The 24729-nt window shown below is 45.9% G+C and overlaps 7 non-coding genes across 7 annotated transcripts; 1 reads left to right on the forward strand and 6 right to left on the reverse strand.

The window, feature by feature from the left end:
* Nucleotides 1-194: 194 nt before the first annotated feature.
* Nucleotides 195-268, reverse strand: trnat-agu (transfer RNA threonine (anticodon AGU)). Its single transcript has one exon. It is a non-coding gene; the product is annotated as a tRNA-Thr (tRNA).
* A 1593-nt stretch (nt 269-1861) lies between these two features.
* Nucleotides 1862-1935, reverse strand: trnat-agu (transfer RNA threonine (anticodon AGU)). Its single transcript has one exon. It is a non-coding gene; the product is annotated as a tRNA-Thr (tRNA).
* A 3258-nt stretch (nt 1936-5193) lies between these two features.
* On the reverse strand, nt 5194-5267 carry trnat-agu (transfer RNA threonine (anticodon AGU)). Its single transcript has one exon. It is a non-coding gene; the product is annotated as a tRNA-Thr (tRNA).
* Nucleotides 5268-6857: 1590 nt separating this feature from the next.
* Nucleotides 6858-6931, reverse strand: trnat-agu (transfer RNA threonine (anticodon AGU)). Its single transcript has one exon. It is a non-coding gene; the product is annotated as a tRNA-Thr (tRNA).
* A 5373-nt stretch (nt 6932-12304) lies between these two features.
* trnat-agu (transfer RNA threonine (anticodon AGU)) lies at nt 12305-12378 on the reverse strand. Its single transcript has one exon. It is a non-coding gene; the product is annotated as a tRNA-Thr (tRNA).
* A 3231-nt stretch (nt 12379-15609) lies between these two features.
* trnai-aau (transfer RNA isoleucine (anticodon AAU)) lies at nt 15610-15683 on the reverse strand. The gene has a single exon. It is a non-coding gene; the product is annotated as a tRNA-Ile (tRNA).
* Nucleotides 15684-21757: 6074 nt separating this feature from the next.
* trnak-uuu (transfer RNA lysine (anticodon UUU)) lies at nt 21758-21830 on the forward strand. Its single transcript has one exon. It is a non-coding gene; the product is annotated as a tRNA-Lys (tRNA).
* The last annotated feature ends 2899 nt before the right edge of the window (nt 21831-24729 follow it).

Below are 24729 nucleotides of genomic sequence, written 5' to 3' on the forward strand. Positions count from 1 at the left end.
CAATGGAGTAGATGAGATGGAGGAGATGAGAAAATGGAAGTTGCGTGAAAAATGGAGCTATGAAAGGTTTGACATAAGAGTAGGGAGAGCATCTTCAAGGGTAGTGCCATGGAGATGTTGCCAATAAACTCTGCATTCACCATTAAATTGGGAGCTTTTCACAACAGGTGACTTGTTTTGACGTAAAGGTATAAAGGCACTGCTGAGATTTGAACTCAGGATCGCCTGTTTACTAGACAGGCGCTTTAACCATCTAAGCCACAGCGCCTACTTGCACACCAGCTCTGCAAGTTTGGAGCAGATTTCCATTATTTTGATTACCGCTCAGTATTGTTGATTTCTCATGCTGACTTTGAGAGTGCAAATTTCATTGGCACTGGACTTTTGAAACTGCAAAAATTGCTGTTATTTCTGAAAGTTATTAGATTATAGCATTCTGCAGGGACTAGTAAACAAACAGGAAATATTTTGTGAATTGAAAGTAATTAAACATGACCACAAAACTATAGTGGTATAATGCAGGACAAGACCAGGAGAGAGTTTTTACATTAACTGAAAATCTAGCAGAAATTGTTGAAAGTTGTCGACGGCAATTGCAATTTGGCAAACACGACGTTGTCACGGTTCATCCACTTTCCCCAAATCACCCTGCATTCTTTATTCTTTTTTCCTGTCGTTCATTGGGAACAAAGACGCCTTGAGACAAAGTTGAAGCCCAGGCAGGGACTTAAACCCATCGATCTTCAGATTAAAAGTCAGATGCTCTACCGACTGCGCTTCCAGGGCCCATTCCAAACGCAGTCTTATAGCTCACTTCAAAGTCTCATATTGTATATTTTGAATTTCCTTCAATGGTAATTCAGCCTCACCAGCACATTTCCCTCGCAAGCAGACTGGCAGCCTCCCTTTGGCTTCCTTTCTCAAATTCTTCAGCTTGTACTCGCTTTTTACCAGTGACTTTTGATGTGACAACTGTTTACCCAGGGACCTGCACTGGGACTTCAAGACTTTGAAGATTACGTTTAGTTCGGTGAGATCTGAGTGGGAGGCTACAGAGACAAAAATTGTATTTTGAGAGAGGGAATAAAAGGTATCATCTGGTGTTTGTTGTGGCAGAGTGTGAACGTAAATAAATTCATCTAGTAAACTAGCAAATTATGCAAATCGCAAAGTTTCAGGATAAAAATAGATCTGTCAGCACCACATCATCATGGAAAATAACCCCATCCTTTATCCCGCCCGAGTCGTTCTTGCAAACGTGCAGCAACATAAATCGTTCAATATAAAAGCAAATTACCGCGGATGTAAAACCTGAAAGTAAAACAGGAAATGATGGAAAATCTCAGCGGGTCTGGCACCATCTGTGAAGAGAGAACCGAGTTAACATTTCGAGTCCGGGTCACTCTTCGTCACAGTAAATCAATTAATCATTCAATCGTTGCTCACAGATGTCGCTAAAAAACATTCAAAATGTTCCTTCAGGATTACCGGAGGTAAATCCTGTCATGCATTGAAAGAAAATACTGCAGATGGTGCGAATCTGCATGAGAAGCTAAACATGATAGGATTGAAGCTCAAAAATTCAGAGGATATATGTGGAGCCAGACACAGCATTAACATTTCAAATCCGTGTGATCCTTAATCAGAGCTGAAGTGAGGAGTAAATGCAATGGAGTAGATGAGATGGAGTAGATGAGAAAATGGAAGTTGCGTGAAAAATGGAGCTATGAAAGGTTTGACATAAGAGTAGGGTGGGCATTTTCAAGGTTAGTGCCATGGAGACTTTGCCAATAAACTCTGCATTCACCATTAAATTGGGAGCTTTTCATAACAGGTTACTTGTTTTGACAGAAAGGTGTAAAAGAACTGCTGAGATTTGAACTCAGGATCCCCTGTTTACTAGACAGGCGCTTTTACCATCTAAGCCACAGCACCTACTTGCAGACTTGCTGTGCAAGTTTGGAGCAGATTTCCATTATTTTGATTACCGCTCAGTATTGTTGATTTCTCATGGTGACTTTGAGAGTGCAAATTTCATTGGCACTGGACTTTTGAAACTGCAAAAATTGCTGTTATTTCTGAAAGTTATTAGATTATAGCATTCTGCAGGGAGAAGTTAACAAACAGGAAATATTTTGTGAATTGGAAGTAATTAAACATGACCACAAAACTATTGTGATACAATGCAGGACAAGACCAGGAGAGAGTTTTTACATTAACTGAAAATCTAGCAAAAATTCTTGAAAGTTGTCGACGGCAATTGCAATTTGGCAAACACGACGTTGTCACGGTTCATCCACTTTCCCAAAATCACCCTGCATTCTTTCTTCTTTTTTCCTGTCGTTCATTGGGAACAAAAACGCCTTGAGACAAAGTTGAAGCCCAGGCAGGGACTTAAACCCATCGACCTTCAGATTAAAAGTCAGATGCTCTACCGACTGCGCTTCCAGGGCCCATTCCAAACGCAGTCTTATAGCTCACTTCAAAGTCTCATATTGTATATTTTGAATTTCCTTCAATGGTAATTCAGCCTCACCAGCACATTTCCCTCGCAAGCAGACCGGCAGCCTCCCTTTGGCTTCCTTTCTCAAATTCTTCAGCTTGTACTCGCTTTTTACCAGTGACTTGTGATGTGACAACTGTTTACCCAGGGACCTGCACTGGGACTTCAAGACTTTGAAGATTACGTTTAGTTCGGTGAGATCTGAGTGGGAAGCTACAGAGACAAAGATTGTATTTTGAGAGAGGGAATAACAGATATAATCTGGTGTTTGTTGTGGCAGTGTGTGAACGTAAAAAAATTCATCTAGTAAACTAGCAAATTATGCAAATCGCAAAGTTTCAGGATATAAATAGATCTGTCAGCACCACATTATCATGGAAAATAACCCCATCCTTTATACCGCCCGAGTCGTACTTGGAAACGTGCAGCAACATAAATCGTTCAATATAAAAGCAAATTACTGCGGATGTAAAATCTGAAAGAAAAACAGGAAATGATGGAAAATCTCAGCGGGTCTGGCACCACCTGTGAAGAGAGAACCGAGTTAACATTTCGAGTCCGGGTCACTCTTCGTCACAGTAAATCAATTAATCATTCAATCGTTGCTCACAGATGTCGCTAAAAAACATTCAAAATGTTCCTTCAGGATTACCAGAGGTAAATCCTGTCATGCATTCAAAGAAAATACTGCGGATGTTGCAAATCTGCATGAGAAGCTAAACATGATAGGATTGATCCTCAAAAATTCAGAGGATATATGTGGAGCCAGACACAGAGTTAACATTTCAAATCCGTGTGATCCTTAATCAGAGCTGAAGTGAGGAGTAAATGCAATGGAGTAGATGAGATGGAGTAGATGAGAAAATGGAAGTAGCGTGAAAAATGGAGCTATGAAAGGTTTGACATAAGAGTAGGGAGAGCATCTTCAAGGTTAGTGCCATGGAGATGTTGCCAATAAACTCTGCATTCACCATGAAATTGGGAGCTTTTCATAACAGGTTACTTGTTTTGACATAAAGGTGTAAAGGAACTGCTGAGATTTGAACTCAGGATCCCCTGTTTACTAGACAGGCACTTTAACATCTAAGCCACAGCCCTACTGGCAGACCAGATCTGCAAGTTTGAAGCAGATTTCCATTATTTTGATTACCGCTCAGTACTGTTGATTTCTCATGCTGACTTTGAGAGTGCAAATTTCATTGGCACTGGACTTTTGAAACTGCAAAAATTGCTGTTATTTCTGAAAGTTATTAGATTATAGCATTCTGCAGGGAGAAGTTAACAAACAGGAAATATTTTGTGAATTGGAAGTAATTAAACATGACCACAAAACTATTGTGATACAATGCAGGACAAGACCAGGAGTGAGTTTTTACATTAACTGAAAATCTAGCAAAAATTCTTGAAAGTTGTCGACGGCAATTGCAATTTGGCAAACACGACGTTGTCACGGTTCATCCACTTTCCCCAAATCACCCTGCATTCTTTATTCTTTTTTCCTGTCGTTCATTGGGAACAAAGACGCCTTGAGACAAAGTTGAAGCCCAGGCAGGGACTTAAACCCATCGATCTTCAGATTAAAAGTCAGATGCTCTACCGACTGCGCTTCCAGGGCCCATTCCAAACGCAGTCTTATAGCTCACTTCAAAGTCTCATATTGTATATTTTGAATTTCCTTCAATGGTAATTCAGCCTCACCAGCACATTTCCCTCGCAAGCAGACTGGCAGCCTCCCTTTGGCTTCCTTTCTCAAATTCTTCAGCTTGTACTCGCTTTTTACCAGTGACTTTTGATGTGACAACTGTTTACCCAGGGACCTGCACTGGGACTTCAAGACTTTGAAGATTACGTTTAGTTCGGTGAGATCTGAGTGGGAGGCTACAGAGACAAAAATTGTATTTTGAGAGAGGGAATAAAAGGTATCATCTGGTGTTTGTTGTGGCAGAGTGTGAACGTAAATAAATTCATCTAGTAAACTAGCAAATTATGCAAATCGCAAAGTTTCAGGATAAAAATAGATCTGTCAGCACCACATCATCATGGAAAATAACCCCATCCTTTATCCCGCCCGAGTCGTTCTTGCAAACGTGCAGCAACATAAATCGTTCAATATAAAAGCAAATTACCGCGGATGTAAAACCTGAAAGTAAAACAGGAAATGATGGAAAATCTCAGCGGGTCTGGCACCATCTGTGAAGAGAGAACCGAGTTAACATTTCGAGTCCGGGTCACTCTTCGTCACAGTAAATCAATTAATCATTCAATCGTTGCTCACAGATGTCGCTAAAAAACATTCAAAATGTTCCTTCAGGATTACCGGAGGTAAATCCTGTCATGCATTGAAAGAAAATACTGCAGATGGTGCGAATCTGCATGAGAAGCTAAACATGATAGGATTGAAGCTCAAAAATTCAGAGGATATATGTGGAGCCAGACACAGCGTTAACATTTCAAATCCGTGTGATCCTTAATCAGAGCTGAAGTGAGGAGTAAATGCAATGGAGTAGATGAGATGGAGTAGATGAGAAAATGGAAGTTGCGTGAAAAATGGAGCTATGAAAGGTTTGACATAAGAGTAGGGTGGGCATTTTCAAGGTTAGTGCCATGGAGACTTTGCCAATAAACTCTGCATTCACCATTAAATTGGGAGCTTTTCATAACAGGTTACTTGTTTTGACAGAAAGGTGTAAAAGAACTGCTGAGATTTGAACTCAGGATCCCCTGTTTACTAGACAGGCGCTTTTACCATCTAAGCCACAGCACCTACTTGCAGACTTGCTCTGCAAGTTTGGAGCAGATTTCCATTATTTTGATTACCGCTCAGTATTGTTGATTTCTCATGCTGACTTTGAGAGTGCAAATTTCATTGGCACTGGACTTTTGAAACTGCAAAAATTGCTGTTATTTCTGAAAGTTATTAGATTATAGCATTCTGCAGGGAGAAGTTAACAAACAGGAAATATTTTGTGAATTGGAAGTAATTAAACATGACCACAAAACTATTGTGATACAATGCAGGACAAGACCAGGAGAGAGTTTTTACATTAACTGAAAATCTAGCAAAAATTCTTGAAAGTTGTCGACGGCAATTGCAATTTGGCAAACACGACGTTGTCACGGTTCATCCACTTTCCCAAAATCACCCTGCATTCTTTCTTCTTTTTTCCTGTCGTTCATTGGGAACAAAAACGCCTTGAGACAAAGTTGAAGCCCAGGCAGGGACTTAAACCCATCGACCTTCAGATTAAAAGTCAGATGCTCTACCGACTGCTTCCAGGGCCCATTCCAAACGCAGTCTTATAGCTCACTTCAAAGTCTCATATTGTATATTTTGAATTTCCTTCAATGGTAATTCAGCCTCACCAGCACATTTCCCTCGCAAGCAGACCGGCAGCCTCCCTTTGGCTTCCTTTCTCAAATTCTTCAGCTTGTACTCGCTTTTTACCAGTGACTTGTGATGTGACAACTGTTTACCCAGGGACCTGCACTGGGACTTCAAGACTTTGAAGATTACGTTTAGTTCGGTGAGATCTGAGTGGGAAGCTACAGAGACAAAGATTGTATTTTGAGAGAGGGAATAACAGATATAATCTGGTGTTTGTTGTGGCAGTGTGTGAACGTAAATAAATTCATCTAGTAAACTAGCGAATTATGCAAATCGCAAAGTTTCAGGATATAAATAGATCTGTCAGCACCACATTATCATGGAAAATAACCCCATCCTTTATACCGCCCGAGTCGTACTTGCAAACGTGCAGCAACATAAATCGTTCAATATAAAAGCAAATTACTGCGGATGTAAAATCTGAAAGAAAAACAGGAAATGATGGAAAATCTCAGCGGGTCTGGCACCACCTGTGAAGAGAGAACCGAGTTAACATTTCGAGTCCGGGTCACTCTTCGTCACAGTAAATCAATTAATCATTCAATCGTTGCTCACAGATGTCGCTAAAAAACATTCAAAATGTTCCTTCAGGATTACCAGAGGTAAATCCTGTCATGCATTCAAAGAAAATACTGCGGATGTTGCAAATCTGCATGAGAAGCTAAACATGATAGGATTGAAGCTCAAAAATTCAGAGGATATATGTGGAGCCAGACACAGAGTTAACATTTCAAATCCGTGTGATCCTTAATCAGAGCTGAAGTGAGGAGTAAATGCAATGGAGTAGATGAGATGGAGTAGATGAGAAAATGGAAGTAGCGTGAAAAATGGAGCTATGAAAGGTTTGACATAAGAGTAGGGAGAGCATCTTCAAGGTTAGTGCCATGGAGATTTTGCCAATAAACTCTGCATTCACCATTAAATTGGGAGCTTTTCATAACAGGTTACTTGTTTTGACAGAAGGTATAAAGGCACTGCTGAGATTTGAACTCAGGATCTCCTCTTTACTAGACAGGCACTTTCACCATCTAAGCCACAGCACCTACTTGCAGACTAGCTCTGCAAGTTTGGAGCAGATTTCCATTATTTTGATTAGCGCTCAGGACTGTTGATTTCTCATGCTGACTTTGAGAGTGCAAATTTCATCGGCACTGGACTTTTGAAACTGCAAAAATTGCAGTTATTTCTGAAAGTTATTAGATTATAGCATTCTGCAGGGAGAAGTAAACAAACAGGAAATATTTTGTGAATTGGAAGTAATTAAACATGACCACACAACTACAGTGGTATAATGCAGGACAAGCGAAACATGATAGGATTTAAGCTCAAAAAATCAGAGGATATATGTGGAGCCAGAAACAGAGTTAACATTTCAAATCCGTGTGATCCTTAATCAGAGCTGAAGTGAGGGCTGTGGTAGTATGTATTAGGGGTCATGTGGGACTGGAAGCCCTAATGTCATTGGCTGACAGATCCCGGGTCCTGGTTGGCCGTTGACCTCTAGCTCCGCCCTGAAGGCGGAGTATAAGAAGCCGGAGTCCTCCCCCGCAGGCCAGTCTACTATTGAGCTGCGGGGGAACAGACACGCTGAATAAAGCCGCATCGACTTCACTCTATTCGTCTCTCGGAGTCTTTGTGCGCCACAATTTATTAAGCGTGCCTAAAAAGGACTATGGAGCTCAGGATGATCCCGGAATGCCTGAAGATCAGCCCCCACGCAGTGAACGCGGCAGCAGCCTTCAAGCACTGGCAGACTTGTTTCAAGGCCTACATCAGAACGACCACCGGCCGAGTCACAGAAGAACAAAAACTACAGGTCCTGCACTCGAGGTTAAGCACGGATATTTTCTCCCTCATCGAAGACGCGGAGGATTTCCAGATGGCGTTCGCAGCACTGAAAAGTCTCTATGTCCGCCCAGTTAACCAAATCTACGCTCGCTACCAGCTCGCGACGAGACGGCAAAGTCCCGGAGAATCGATTGACGAATTCTACGCCGCGCTGCTGATTTTGGGACGAGCCTGCAGCTGCCCTTCGGTGAACGCAAATGAACACACGGACATGTTAATGCGCGATGCTTTTGTGGCAGGTATGAACTCCTCCCAAATCCTCCAAAGACTTCTAGAAAAAGAGTCGCTAGGACTCTCAGAGGCACGGGCCCTAGCAGCCTCCCTAGACGTGGCCGCGCGGAATACCCACGCCTACGGCCCCGACCGCGTGGCAGCCCATTGGGCTCCGTACGTACCCGTCGCGACAAACCCACCCCCCCCCGGATACCCCACAGGCTTGCGCGGTCCAAACGCCAAGTCGCACCGGGGGCGCCCGCTGCTATTTCTGCGGCCAGGCGAAACACCCCCGGCAGCGCTGCCCGGCCCACGCAGCAATCTGCAAGAGCTGCGGGAAAAAGGGCCATTTCGCGGTTGTGTGCCGGTCCCGCGAGGTCGCCGCTGTCCCGGGAGAACAGGGAGCCCTGCACGCCGCTTATACTCCCCAACCCCCCCAGCGCCCCATGTACGACCCGCAGGCGCAGCCACTCTGGGTCCCGACCACCACGGTCCCGGGAGAACAGGGAGCCCTGCACGCCGCTTACGCTCCCCAACCCCCCCCCCGTCCCCACGTATGACCCGCCGGCGCTACCAATTTGGGTCCCGACCACCGCTGTCCCCAGAGATGAGGGAGCCCCGCGCGGTCCTAACGCTCCCCAACCACCCCAGCGCCCCATGTGCGACCAGCAGACACCGCCATTTTGGGTCCCGGCCACCACGAGGGGAGGAAGGGCGCCGCCATCTTGGACCACCCCAGACCTGTACGACGCATGGGGGCGGCCATTTTGTCCACCCCCGCTGCCATCTTGTGACCCCCCAGCCATGTGCGATGTATGGGGGCAGCCATTTTGTTCATCCCCGACGCCATCTTGGACGGCAACAACGGACCCCAGTGTCGACGGCTCCACGGGGTCCGAGGAAGACGCTCCACTACTACAACCACGTCTCGCTTCAATAACGCTCGATCAAGATCGGCCCCGGACACTCCAGACGACGACGACAACAGTGCTAATAAACAGGCACGAGACACCATGCCTAGTCGACTCCGGGAGCACGGAGAGCTTTATCCACCCCGACACGGTAAGACGCTGTTCCTTGACCACCTATCCCAGCGCACAAAAGATTTCCCTAGCTGCAGGATCCCACTCCGTACAGATCAAAGGTTTCTGCATAGTTACCCTAACGGTGCAGGGGAGGGAGTTCAAAAACTACAAACTACACGTCCTTCCCCAACTCTGCGCCCCCACATTACTGGAATTAGATTTCCAGTGCAATCTACAGAGCCTTACGTTCAAATTCGGCGGCCCAATACCCCCACTCACTATCTGTGGCCTCGCAACCCTCAAGGTGCAATCCCCGTCCTTGTTTGCGAACCTCACCCCGGATTGCAAACCCGTCGCCACTAGGAGCAGACGGTACAGCGCCCAGGACCGGACCTTCATTCGGTCCGAAGTCCAGTGGCTGCTAAAGGAAGGCATAATCCAGGCCAGCAATAGTCCCTGGAGAGCGCAGGTGGTAGTAGTGAAGACAGGGGAGAAACAAAGGATGGTCATTGACTATAGCCAGACCATCAACAGGTACACACAACTAGACGCGTACCCTCTCCCCCGCATATCCGACATGGTCAATCGGATTGCCCAATATAAAGTCTTCTCCACCGTGGACCTCAAGTCCGCCTACCATCAGCTCCCCATCCGCCCAAGTGACCGCAAGTACACAGCCTTTGAGGCAGACGGGCGCTTATACCATTTCCTAAGGGTCCCATTTGGCGTCACAAACGGGGTCTCGGTCTTCCAACAGGAGATGGACCGAATGGGTGATCAACATGGGTTGCGGGCCACGTTCCCGTATCTCGACAATGTAACCATCTGCGGCCACGACCAGCAGGACCACGACGCCAACCTCCAAAAATTCCTCCAGACCGCCAAAGCCTTGAACCTCACGTACAACGAGGACAAGTGCGTTTTTAGCACCAACCGGCTAGCCATTCTGGGCTACGTAGTGCGCAATGGGATAATAGGCCCCGACCCCGAACGTATACGCGCCCTCATGGCATTTCCCCTCCCGCACTGCTCAAAAGCCCTGAAACGCTGCCTGGGTTTTTTTTCATACTACGCCCAGTGGGTCCCCCAGTACACAGACAAGGCCCGCCCCCTAATACAGACCACGACCTTCCCTCTGTCGACAGAGGCTTGCCAGGCCTTCAGCCGCATCAAAGCGGATATCGCAAAGGCCACGATGCGCGCCATCGACGAGTCCCTCCCCTTCCAGGTCGAGAGCGACGCCTCCGACGTAGCTCTAGCGGCCGCCCTTAACCAAGCGGGCAGACCCGTGGCCTTTTTCTCCCGAACCCTCCACGCTTCAGAAATCCGCCACTCCTCAGTGGAAAAGGAAGCCCAAGCCATAGTGGAAGCTGTGCGACATTGGAGGCATTACCTGGCCGGCAGGAGATTCACTCTCCTCACCGACCAACGGTCGGTAGCCTTCAGGTTCGATAATGCACTGCGGGGCAAAATCAAAAACGACAAGATCTTAAGGTGGAGGATCGAGCTCTCCACCTTCAACTACGAGATCTTGAATCGTCCCGGAAAGCTGAACGAGCCGTCCGATGCCCTATCCCGCGGCACATGTGCCAACGCACAAATTAACCGCCTCCAAACCCTCCACGAGGACCTCTGCCACCCGGGGGTCACTCGGTTTTTCCACTTTATCAAGTCCCGCAACCTCCCATACTCTTTAGAGGAGGTCCGTACAGTCACAAGGGACTGCCACATCTGCGCAGAATGCAAACCGCATTTTTTCAGGCCGGATGGTGCGCACCTGATTAAGGCTTCCCGCCCCTTTGAACGCCTTAGTCTGGATTTCAAAGGGCCCCTCCCCTCCACCGACCGCAGCACATACTTCCTTAATGTGGTGGACGAGTACTCCCGCTTCCCATTCGCCATCCCCTGCTCTGACATGACCGCGGCCACAGTCATTAAAGCCCTGAACACCATCTTCACACTGTTCGGTTGCCCCGCATACGTCCACAGCGACAGGGGGTCCTCTTTCATGAGTGACGAGCTGCGCCAGTTCCTGCTCAGCAAGGGCATAGCCTCAAGCAGGACGACCAGCTACAACCCCCGGGGGAACGGGCAAGTAGAGAGGGAGAACGGCACGGTCTGGAAGACCGTCCTACTGGCCCTACGGTCCAGGGACCTCCCAGTTTCACGGTGGCAGGAGGTCCTCCGACGCTCTCCACTCCATCCGGTCACTATTGTGTATGAGCACTAATCAAACGCCTCACGAGCGTCTCCTTGTCTTCCCTAGGAAGTCCTCCTCTGGAAAGTCGCTGCCGACCTGGCTGGCGGCCCCAGGACCCATCTTGCTTCGAAAGCACGTGCGGGCACACAAGGCGGACCCGTTGGTCAAAAGGGTTCACCTCCTCCACGCGAACCCGCAGTACGCTTACGTGGAGTACCCCGACGGCCGACAGGACACGGTCTCCCTGCGGGATCTGGCGCCCGCCGGCAACACACACACCCCCCCGACACCATTCACCCAACCCCCCCCTTCCTGCCACCGCCGCGCCCCGCGACCGCCCCCTTCCCAGGAGGATCGGTTCCCCTCCCCTCAGGCCCGACCAAGAATAAAGCCCAAGCTGAAACCGTAAGGCTCCCGGAGACGACAACACCGGAAAAAGCACCACCACCACCAGCGGGGCCGAGGCGATCGACACGGACGACCAGACCGCCCGACCGACTCGTGGCGTCGATCTAAATCAATATATGGACTTTTCACAAGAACATTTTGCTTTTTCTCCCGATACCTTCTGTAAATAGTTGAAACAGGACAAAATTGTACATACTGTATTACCATATGAATGTTTTTTCCTCCCAGGACCAGCCTTGTAAAACCTTACCACCATGCGAAGCATCGCCCCGCCGGGTTCAATTTTGACAAGGGGTGAATGTGGTAGTATGCATTAGGGGTCATGTGGGACTGGAAGCCCTAATGTCATTGGCTGACAGATCCCGGGTCCTGGTTGGCCGTTGACCTCTAGCTCCGCCCTGAAGGCGGAGTATAAGAAGCCGGAGTCCTCCCCCGCAGGCCAGTCTACTATTGAGCTGCGGGGGAACAGACACGCTGAATAAAGCCTCATCGACTTCACTCTATTCGTCTCTCGGAGTCTTTGTGCGCCACAAGGAGCAAATGCAATGGAGTAGATGAGAAAATGGAAGTTGCGTGAAAAATGGAGCTATGAAAGGTTTGACATAAGAGTAGGGAGGGCACTTCAAGGTGAGTGCCATGGAGATTTTGCCAATAAACTCAGCATTCACCATTAAATTGGGAGCTTTTCATAACAGGTTACTTGTTTTGACGTAAAGGTATAAAAGCACTGCTGAGATTTGAACTCAGGATCTCCTGTTTACTAGACAGGCGCTTTAACCATCTAAGCCACAGCGCCTACTTGCACACCAGCTCTGCAAGTTTGGAGCAGATTTCCATTATTTTGATTACGGCTCAGTATTGTTGATTTCTCATGCTGACTTTGAGAGTGCAAATTTCATTGGCACTGGACTTTTGAAACTGCAAAAATTGCAGTTATTTCTGAAAGTTATTAGATTATAGCATTCTGCAGGGACAAGTAAACAAACAGGAAATATTTTGTGAATTGGAAGTAATTAAACATGACCACAAAACTATAGTGGTATAATGCAGGACAAGACCAGGAGAGAGTATTTTCATTAACTGAAAATCTAGCAAAAATTCTTGAAAGTTGTCGACGGCAATTGCAATTTGGCAAACACGACGTTGTCACGGTTCATCCACTTTCCCAAAATCACCCTGCATTCTTTATTCTTTTTTCCTGTCGTTCATTGGGAACAAACACGCCTTGAGACAAAGTTGAGGCCCAGGCAGGGACTTAAACCCATCGATCTTCAGATTAAAATTCAGATGCTCTACCGACTGCGCTTCCAGGGCCCATTCCAAACACAGTCTTATAGCTCACTTCAAAGTCTCATATTGTATATTTTGAATTTCCTTCAATGGTAATTCAGCCTCACCAGCACATTTCCTTCGCAAGCAGACCGGCAGCCTCCCTTTCGCTTCCTTTCTCAAATTCTTCAGCTTGTACTCGCTTTTTACCAGTGACTTGTGATGTGACAACTGTTTACCCAGGGACCTGCACTGGGACTTCAAGACTTTGAAGATTACGTTTAGTTCGGTGAGATCTGAGTGGGAAGCTACAGAGACAAAGATTGTATTTTGAGAGAGGGAATAAAAGGTATCACCTGGTGTTTGTTGTGGCAGTGTGTGAACGTAAATAAATTCATCTAGTAATCTAGCAAATTATGCAAATCGCAAAGTTTCAGGATATAAATAGATCTGTCAGCACCACATCATCATGGAAAATAAACCCATCCTTTATCCCGCCCGAGTCGTTCTTGCAAACGTGCAGCAACATAAATCGTTCAATATAAAAGCAAATTACTGCGGATGTAAAATCTGAAAGAAAAACAGGAAATGACGGAATATCTCAGCGGGTCTGGCACCACCTGTGAAGAGAGAACCGAGTTAACATTTCGAGTCCGGGTCACTCTTAATCACAGTAAATCAATTAATCATTCAATCATTGCTCACAGATGTCGCTAAAAAACATTCAAAATGTTCCTTCAGGATTACCAGAGGTAAATCCTGTCATGCATGCAAAGAAAATACTGCGGATGTTGCGAATCTGCATGAGAAGCGAAACGTGATAGGATTGAAATTCAAAAAATCAGCGGATATATGTGGAGCCAGACACAGAGTTAACATTTCAAATCCGTGTGATCCTTAATCAGAGCTGAAGTGAGGAGTAAATGCAATGGAGTAGATGAGATGGAGAAGATTTGAAAATGGAAGTTGCGTGAAAATTGGAGCTATGAAAGGTTTGACATAAGAGTCGGGAGGGTATCTTCAAGGTTCGTGCCATGGAGATTTTGCCAATAAACTCTGCATTCACCATTAAATCGGGAGCTTTTCATGACAGCGTGACTTGTTTTGACGTAAAGGTATAAAGGCACTGCTGAGATTTGAATTCAGGATCTCCCGTTTATTAGACAGGCGGTTTAACCATCTGAGTCACAGCACATATTTGCAGACCAGCTCTGCAAGTTTGGAGCAGATTTCCATTATTTTGATTACCGCTCAGTATTGTTGATTTCTCATGATGACTTTGAGAGTGCAAATTTCATTGGCACTGGACCTTTGAAACAGCAAAAATTGCAGTTATTTCTGAAAGTTATTAGATTATAGCATTCTGCAGGGAGAAGTAAACAAACAGGAAATATTTTGTGAATTGGAAGTAATTAAACATGACCACAAAACTATAGTGGTATAATGTAGGACAAGACCAGGAGAGGGTTTTTACATTAACTGAAAATCTAGCAAAAATTCTTGAAAGTTGTCGACGGCAATTGCAATTTGGCAAAAACGACGTTGTCATGGTTCATCCACTTTCCCAAAATCACCCTGCATTCTTTATTTTATTCCTGTCATTCATTGGGAACAAACACGCCTTGAGACAGAGTTGAAGCCCAGGCAGGGACTTAAACCCATCGATCTTCAGATTAAAAGTCAGTTGCTCTACCGACTGCGCTTCCAGGGCCCATTCCAAACACAGTCTTATAGCTCACTTCAAAGTCTCATATTGTATATTTTGAATTTCCATCAATGGTAATTCAGCCTCACCAGCACATTTCCCTCGCAAGCAGACCGGCAGCCTCCCTTTGGCTTCCTTTCTCAAATTCTTCAGCTTGTACTCGCTTTTTCCCAGTGACTTGTGATGTGACAACTGTTTACACAGGGACCTGCACTGGGACTTCAAGACTTTGAAGATTACGTTTAGTTCGGTGAGATCTGAGTGGGAAGCTACAGAGACAAAGATTGTATTTTGAGAGAGGGAATAAAAGGTATCATCTGGTGTTTGTTGTGGCAGAGTGTGGACGTAAATAAATTCATCGAGTAATCTAGCAAATTATGCAAATCGCAAAGTTTCAGGATATAAATAGATCTGTCAGCACCACATCATCATGGAAAATAACCCCATCCTTTATCCTGCCCGAGTCCTTCTTGCAAACGTGCAGCAACATAAATCGTTCAATATAAAAGCAAATTACTGCGGATGTTAAATCTGAAAGAAAAAAAGGAAATGACGGAAAATCTCAACGGGTCTGGCACCATCTGTGAAGAGAGAACCGAGTTAACATTTCGAGTCCGGGTCACTCTTCGTCACAGAAAATGAATTAATCATTCAATCGTTGCTCACAGATGTTGCTAAAAAACATTCAAAATGTTCCTTCTGGATTACCGGAGGTAAATCCTGTCATGCATTCAAAGAAAATACTGCGGATGTTGCGAATCTGCATGAGAAGCGAAACATGATAGGATTGAAGCTTAAAAAATCAGTGGATATATGTGGAGCCAGACACAGAGTTAACATTTCAAATCCGTGTGATCCTTAATCAGAGCTGAAGTGAGGAGTAAATGCAATGGAGTAGATGAGAAAATGGAAGTTGCGTAAAAAATGGAGCTATTAAAGGTTTGACATCGGAGTAGGGAGGGTATCTTCAAGTTTAGTGCCAACAAACTCTGCATTCACCATTAAATTGGGAGCTTTTCACAACAGGTTACTTGTTTTGACGTAAAGGCATAAAGGCACTGCTGAGATTTGAACTCAGGATAGCCTGTTCATTAGACAGGCGCTTTAACCAGCTAAGCCACAGCACCTACTTGCAGACCAGCTCTGCAAGTTGGGAGCAGATTTCCATTATTTTGATTACCGCTCAGCATTGTTGATTTCTCATAGAACATAGAACATAGAACAATACAGCGCAGTACAGGCCCTTCGGCCCACGATGTTGCACCGAAACAAAAGCCATCTAACCTACACTATGCCATTATCATCCATATGTTTATCCAATAAACTTTTAAATGCCGTCAATGTTGGCGAGTTCACTACTGTAGCAGGTAGGGCATTCCACGGCCTCACTACTCTTTGCGTAAAGAACCTACCTCTGACCTATGTCCTATATCTATTACCCCTCAGTTTAAAGTTATGTCCCCTCGTGCCAGCCATATCCATCCGCGGGAGAAGGCTCTCACTGTCCACCCTATCCAACCCCCTGATCATTTTGTATGCCTCTATTAAGTCTCCTCTTAACCTTCTTCTCTCCAACGAAAACAACCTCAAGTCCATCAGCCTTTCCTCATAAGATTTTCCCTCCATACCAGGCAACATCCTGGTAAATCTCCTCTGCACCCGCTCCAAAGCCTCCACGTCCTTCCTATAATGCGGTGAACAGAACTGTACGCAAAACTCCAAATGCGGCCGTACCAGAGTTCTGTGCAGCTGCAACATGACCTCCCGTCTCCGGAACTCAATCCCTCTACCAATAAAGGCCAACACTTCTTAGGCCTTCTTCACAACCCTATCAACCTGGGTGGCAACTTTCAGGGATCTATGTACATGGACACCTAGATCCCTCTGCTCATCCACACTTTCAAGAACTTTACCATTAGCCAAATATTCCGCATTCCTGTTATTCCTTCCAAAGTGAATCACCTCACACTTCTCTACATTAAACTCCATTTGCCACCTCTCAGCCCAGCTCTGCAGCTTATCTATATCCCTCTGTAACCTGCTACATCCTCCCACACTATCGACAACACCACCGACTTTAGTATCGTCTGCAAATTTACTCACCCACCCTTCTGCGCCTTCCTCTAGGTCATTGATAAAAATGACAACAGCAACAGCCCCAGAACAGATCCTTGTGGTACTCCACTTGTGACTGAACTCCATTCTGAACATTTCCCATCAACAACCACCCTCTGTCTTCTTTCAGCTAGCCAATTTCTGATCCACATCTCTAAATCACCCTCAATCCCCAGCCTCCATATTTTTTGCAATAGCCTACCGTGGGGAACCTTATCAAACGCTTTGCTGAAATCCATATACACCACATCAACTGCTCTACCCTCATCTACCTGTTCAGTCACCTTCTCAAAGAACTCAATAAGGTTTGTGAGGCATGACCTACCCTTCACAAAGCCATGCTGACTATCCCTGATCATATTATTCCTATCTAGATGATTATAAATCTTGTCTCTTATAATCCCCTCCAAGACTTTACCCACTACAGACGTGAGACTCACCGGTCTATAGTTGCCGGGGTTGTCTCTGCTCCCCTTTTTGAACAAAGGGACCACATTTGCTGTCCTCCAGTCCTCTGGCACTATTCCTGTAGCCAATGATGACATAAAAATCAAAGCCAAAGGTCCAGCAATCTCTTCCCTGGCCTCCCAGAGAATCCTAGGATAAATCCAATCAGGTCCCGGGGACTTATCTATTTTCAGCCTGTCCAGAATTGCCAACACCTCTTCCCTACGTACCTCAATGCCATCTATTCTATTAGCCTGGGGCTCAGTATTCTCCTCCATGCTGACTTTGAGAGTGCAAATTTCATCGGCACTGGACTTTTGAAACTGCAAAAATTGCAGTTATTTCTGAAAGTTATTAGATTATAGCATTCTGCAGGGAGAAGTAAACAAACAGGAAATATTTTGTGAATTGGAAGGAATTAAACATGACCACAAAACTATAGTGGTATAATGCAGGACAAGGCCAGGAGAGAGTTTTTACATTAACTGAAAATCTAGCAGAAATTCTTGAAAGTTGTCGACGCCAATTGCAATTTGGCAAACACGACGTTGTCACGGTTCATCCGCTTTCCCAAAATCACCCTGCATTCTTTATTCTTTTTTCCTGTCGTTCATTGGGAACAAAAACACCTTGAGACAAAGTTGAGGCCCAGTCAGGGACTTAAACCCATCGATCTTCAGATTAAAAGTCAGACACTCTCCCGACTGCGCTTCCAGGGCCCATTCCAAACGTAGTCTTAAAGCTCACTTCAAAGTCTCATATTGTATATTTTGAATTTCCTTCAATGGTAATTCAGCCTCACCAGCACATTTCCCTCGCAAGCAGACCGGCAGCCTCCCTTTGGCTTCCTTTCTCAAATTCTTCAGCTTGTTCTCGCTTTTTACCAGTGACTTGTGATGTGACAACTGTTTACCCGGGGACCAGCACTGAGACTTCAAGACTTTGAAGATTACGTTTAGTTCGGTGAGATCTGAGTGGGAAGCTACAGAGACAAAGATTGTATTTTGAGAGAGGGAATTAAAGGTATCATCTGGTGTTTGTTGTGGCAGAGTGTGAATGTAAATAAATTCATCTAGTAAACTTAGCAAATTATGCAAATCGCAAAGTTTCAGGATATAAATAGATCTGTCAGCACCACATCATCATGGAAAATAACCCCATCCTTTATCCCGCCCGAGTCGTTCTTGCAAACGTGCAGCAACATGAATCGTTCAATATAAAAGCAAATTACTGCGGATGTAAAATCTGAAAGAAAAACAGGAAATGACGGAAAATCTCAGCGGGTCTGGCACCACCTGTGAAGAGAGAACCGAGTTAACATTTCGAGTCCGGGTCACTCTTCGTCACAGTAAATCAATTAATCATTCAATCGTTGCTGACAGATGTCGCTAAAAAACATTCAAAATGTTCCTTCTGGATTACCGGAGGTAAATCCTATCATGCATTCAAAGAAAATACTGCGGATGTTGCGAATCTGCATGAGAAGCTAAACATGATAGGATTGAAGCTCAAAAATTCAGAGGATATATGTGGAGCCAGACACAGAGTTAACATTTCAAATCCGTGTGATCCTTAATCAGAGCTGAAGTGAGGAGTAAATGCAATGGAGTAGATGAGATGGAATAGATGAGAAAATGGAAGGTGCGTGAAAAATGGAGCTATGAAAGGTTTGACATAAGAGTAGGGAGGGCACCTTCAAGGTTAGTGCCATGGAGATTTTGCCAATAAACTCTGCATTCACCATTAAATAGGGAGCTTTTCATAACAGGTTACTTGTTTTGACGTAAAGGTATAAAGGAACTGCTGAGATTTGAACTCAGGATCCCCTATTTACTAAACAGGCGCTTTAACCATTTTTAGTTTCTCATGCAGATTCACAATATGTGCAGTATTTTCCTTTGAATGCACAACAGGATTGACCTCAGGAAATCCAGAAGGAACATTTTGAATGTTTGTCAGCGATGTCTTTGAGCAAAGATTGAACGAGTAAATGATTTACTCTGAATAAGAGTGACCCAGCCTCGAAACGTTAGCTCGGTTCTCTCTTCACAGATGCTGCCAGACCCACTGAGATTTTCCATCATTTCCTGTTTTTTTTCAGATTTCACATCCGCAGTAATTTGCCTTTTTATTGGACGATATATGTTGCTGCATGTCAGCAAGAACGATTTGGGCGGGATAAAGGATGGGGCGTTTTCCATGAAGATGTGGCGTTGACAGATCTATTTACACCCTGAAACTTTGCGATTTGCATAATTTGTTACTTTTCTAGATGAGCTTACTTGCGTTCACTCTCTGCCACAACAAACAACAGATGACACCCTTTATTCCCTCTCTTAAAATCCAATCTGTATCTCTGCAGCTTCCCACTGATATCTCAGCGAACTAAACGTAATCTTCAATGACTTGAAGTCCCAGTGCATGTCCCTGGGTAACAACAGTTGTCACATCACAGGTCATTGGTAAAATGCGAGTCCAAGTTGAAGAATTTGAGAAAGAAAGCCGAAGGGAGGCTGCCGGTCTGCTTGTGAGGGAAATGAGCTGGAGAGGCTGAATGACCAGTGAAGGAAATTCAAAAGATACAATATGAGACTTTGACGTGAGCTATGAGAGAACTGTTGAAATGGGCCCTGGTAGCTCAGTCGGTAAAGCATCATGAAGATGTGGCGTTGACAGATCTATTTACACCCTGTGTAGAGGGTTCCATCTCTGCTACTCCACTACTGGGCCGATATCAGGGGTTAGAGTATCTGTGTGTGTCTCTCTCCAGCTGGCACTGAAACATCAGAGGCCAGGGGATGCCGCACTGGGACACCTGCACGGAATAGAGCACTGAATCAAGCCTGCCGTTTATCCCTAACCGGAAGCCTGAGGCTTATATCACACAGATATCCAGACCCCCACCAATGCCCAGGTGATTCTCTCTCTTGCCGGTGGTGCAACACCCACCCGGTTCCTACTTCGCTGGAGTAGCTTTCCCAAGAGAGAGAATAGGACACTGCTGTTTATTACCTAACCAGCAGCCTGTCCTGAGTGAACGGGTTCGAATCGTTCAAGATGACCCTAGATTCTCGACCCCGGAACTAAGGTGAGGAATATCTTAGCAATGACTTGGTCAGAGATCACTGGTGAGAGATTGAAGAATTGAAACGACTCCAATTATCAGCAAATCGAGGTTTATTGCAAAACCCAGGTCGAAATCATCAAACAGAAGAAATTATAATAAAATCTTAAACTCTAACACAAACTAAGTCTATTCAGGAAGTACTATAACGGACACAACGTAAAATCTTATTGTTACACAGGTTTAGCAATGGCACAAAACACAAATCAAGCCCCTGCCCCAAAGCCTCAACCACTATCAAAGTCAAGGGAGTTTCGCAAGCTGCTGCAGGGTACTTACGGTCACAGGCTGCAGGAGGTCAAGTCGAAGGTGGAGAGGTCAAGCCAAGAGAGCCTCAATCCCAACACAGCCCCTTTTATATCCGTTTTACCTGGCTTTTTCCTGTGTTCGGCCAGCCCCTTTTGCATTGAATTGGTAAGGTTTAAAGTTCCCGCTGGCCCCACCCCCTTTGAGCCGGGCAGACCTGTTGACTTCCGGGTTCTCCTCGCAGGTCCGCTCCTTCCAGCCAGGCAGACCTGTCCCGATTTGAATTTGGCGCCGACTCCGCCCCCTCCACCCAGTGAGTTCCTGCCGGTGGCTTCTGTCAAGATTGGAGTACCTCCCCCAGGTCCGCCTCCAACTTGTTTTTTTTCTACCGTTTGTCTTCAAGGGGCTTTTCCAGCGCAATATACTGAGCCCAGACTGTCTGCTTTTTGGGATAACAAGGTTAAGCTCTCTTGTGAAGATTTTCAAAGTCTTCCATCTGCTCTGGAGATCGCTGCTATTCTCACCTCGCTATGTTGATGGGGTGTTGATTGGATTCTGCTCTGGTGGAGGCCAAGTCATTTACATCTGCATGGGGCTATGACCATCCCATTGTCCTGCTTGCAGGCAGGCCCCTTTGTATTCCCGTGCCCCTTTGTCTGTGTTTTAATCTTATCTAGTTGTCTGGCTCCTTCTTCCTTGTAGCTCCGGGGAGGGGGGGGGGGTTTGTAAATACCTATGCCCCTACTCAGCTCAGCGGACCAAGCCTGCTGAGAAATTTGGTTACGTTCCTTTGGCTGAAAAGTGTCCAGTTTACAGTCTCTGGATTTTATTCTTGGGCAGTCCAAAAAGGGCCGGATTGCCTGAAAACCTTACAACTGACACTTTGAGATTTGCATAATTTGCTACTCTACTCGATGAGCTTACTTGCGTTCACACTCTGCCACAACAAACAACAGATGACACGCTTTATTACCTCTCTCAAAATACAATCTGTATCTCTGCAGCTTCCCACTGATATCTCAGCGAACTAAACGTAATCTTCAATGTCTTGAAGTCCCAGTGCATGTCCCTGGGTAACAACAGTTGTCACATCACAGGTCATTGGTAAAATGTGAGTCCAAGTTGAAGAATTTGAGAAAGAAAGCCGAAGGGAGGCTGCCGGTCTGCTTGCGAGGGAAATGAGCTGGAGAGGCTGAATTACCAGGGAAGGAAATTCAAAAGATACAATATGAGACTTTGATGTGAGCTATGAGAGCTTTTTTGAAATGGGCCCTGGTAGCTCAGTCGGTAGAGCATCAGACTTTTAATCTGAGGGTCCAGGGTTCAAGTCCCTGTCAGGGCTTTAATTTTGGCTCAAGGCGTTTGCTTCCCAATGAACGGTCGGAAATAAAAATAAAGAATGCAGGATGCTTTATGGAAAGTGGAAGAACCGTGACAACGTCGTGTTTGTCAAAATTGCAAACAGCCGTCCAGAATTAAAGAATTTTTGCGAGATTTTCATTGAATGTAAAAACTCTCTCCTGGTCTTGTCCTGCGTTATACCACTATGTTTAATCACTTCCCAATTCGCAAAATATTTCCTGTTTGTATACTTCTTTCCTGCAGAACTGCTTTTAAATTAATAACTTTCAGAAATAACTGCAATTTTTGCAATTTCAAAAGCCCAGTGCCGATTAATATTTTTAAAAAATATATATATTTTACTGAAATTTTTTTTTCTAAACAACATTTTTCCCTCTTACAAAACAAACGTAACTATAACAAAATAGAAATTTTTAACAATACAAAAGTAACAAAACCCCATTATCTATTGACCTAGACTAAACTAAACCCCCCCCCCTCCCCCCTCTCCCCCCTCCCCCCCTCTCCCCCTGGGTTGCTGCTGGTCATCTGTCTTCCCTCTAACGTTCCCTTAGGTAGTCGAAAAATGGCTGCCACCGCCTGGTGAACCCTTGAGCCGATCCTCTCAGGGCAAACTTTATCTGCTCCAGTTTAATAAACCCCGCTATTTACCCAGGCCTCCAGTCCGGGGGGTTTCGCCTCCTTCCACATAAGTAGGATCCTGCGCCGGGCTACTAGGGACGCAAAGGCCATGACGTCGGCCTCTTTCGCCTCCTGCACTCCCGACTCGTCCGCAACTCCAAATAGAGCTAGCCCCCAGCTTGGTTTGACCCGGGCATTCACCACCTGCGAGATCACTCCCGTCACTCCCTTCCAATATCCTTCCAGTGCCGGGCACGCCCAAAACATATGTGTGTGGTTTGCCGGGCTCCCGTCACACCTCCCACATCTGTTCTCCACTCCAAAGAACCTGCTCAATCTTGCCCCCGTTATGTGTGCTCTATGTAGCACCTTAAATTGAATCAGGCTAAGCCTGGCGGATGAGGAAGAGGAGTTTACCCTGCTTAGGGCATCAGCCCACATACCCTCTTCTAGCTCCTCCCCAAATTCTTCTTCCCACTTTCCCTTTAGTTCTCCCACCGACTCCTCCCCCTCTTCCCTCATCTCTCTGTAAATCTCTGACACCTTGCCCTCTCCGACCCACACCCCTGAAAGCACCCTGTCCTGTATCCCCTGTGTCGGGAGCAACGGAAATTCCCTCACCTGTTGTCTAATAAACGCCCTCACCTGCATATATCTCAAGAAATTTCCCCGGGGTAACTTATACTTTTCCTCCAATGCTCCCAAGCTCGCAAAAGTCCCATCTATGAATAAATCTCCCACCTTCCTAATTCCCAACTGGTACCAGCTCTGAAATCCTCCATCCATTCTTCCTGGGGCGAACCTATGGTTGTTCCTGATAGGGGACCCCACCAGGGCTCCCCGCACCCCTCTCTGTCGCCTCCACTGTCCCCATATGATCAGTGTTGCCGCCACCACCGGGTTCGTGGTAAACTTTTTAGGTGAGAGCGGTAGCGGTGCCGTCACCAGCGCCTCTAAACTCGTCCCTTTACAGGACTTTCTCTCCAGTCTTTTCCACGCCGCTCCCTCACCCTCCATCATCCATCTACGTATCATTGCCACATTGGCGGCCCAATAATAATCTCCGAAGTTCGGTAGTGCCAGTCCTCCTCTGTCCCTACTACGCTGAAGGAACCCCCTCCTTACTCTCGGAACTTTCCCTGCCCACACAAAGCTCGTAATGCTCCTATCTATTTTATTAAAAAAGGTCCTGGTGATTAGTATAGGGAGACATTGAAATACAAATAAGAACCTCGGGAGGACCATCATCTTAATTGCTTGCACCCTGCCCGCCAGTGATAAAGGCTGCATGTCCCACCTCTTGAAGTCCTCCTCCATTTGTTCTACCAGCCGTGTCAAATTAAGTCTGTGCAAGGTTCCCCAGCTCCTAGCGATCTGAATCGCCAGGGATCGGAGGTTTCTTTCCACTTTCCTTAGCGGTAAGCCTTCTATCTCTCTACTCTGGTCCCCTGGATGTATCACAAATAATTCACTCTTCCCCATGTTTAGCCTATACCCCGAGAATTCCCTGAAACTCCTCAAAATTCGCATAACCTCGATCATCCCCCCCCCCCCCCGCTGGGTCCGACACGTATAACAATAGGTCATCCGCGTATAACGAGACTCGATGTTCTTCTCCCCCTCTAATCACCCCTCTCCATTTCCTGGAGTCTCTCAACGCCATGGCCAGAGGTTCAATTGCCAACGCAAACAACAATGGAGACAGCGGGCATCCCTGTCTTGTTCCCCTATATAATCGGAAATACTCCGATCTATGTCGACCTGTAACTACGCTTGCCGTTGGTGCCCCATAAAGAAGTCTAACCCAGCGAATAAACCCGTTTCCAAACCCAAACCTCCTTAACACTTCCCATAAATACTCCCACTCCACCCTATCAAATGCCTTCTCTGCGTCCATTGCCGCCACTATCTCTGCCTCCCCCTCCACTGGGGGCATCATTATCACCCCTAATAGTCGTCGCACGTTAACATTCAGTTGTCTCTCTTTTACGAACCCTGTCTGGTCTTCGTGCACCACCCCTGGGACACAGTCCTCTATCCTCGATGCCAGTACCTTTGCAGCAACTTGGCGTCCACGTTCAATCGTGAAATAGGTCTATAGGACCCGCACTGCAACGGATCTTTGTCTCTCTTCAAAATTAGCGATATCGTCACCTCCGACATCGTCGGGGTTAGAGTCCCCGCTTCCCTGGCCTCATTGAACATCCTCGCCATCAACGGGGCCAACAAGTCCACATATTTTCTGTAGTATTCCACCG

This window comes from Scyliorhinus torazame, chromosome 4, assembly GCF_047496885.1.
Source record: "Scyliorhinus torazame isolate Kashiwa2021f chromosome 4, sScyTor2.1, whole genome shotgun sequence".
Classification (NCBI taxonomy): domain Eukaryota; kingdom Metazoa; phylum Chordata; class Chondrichthyes; order Carcharhiniformes; family Scyliorhinidae; genus Scyliorhinus; species Scyliorhinus torazame.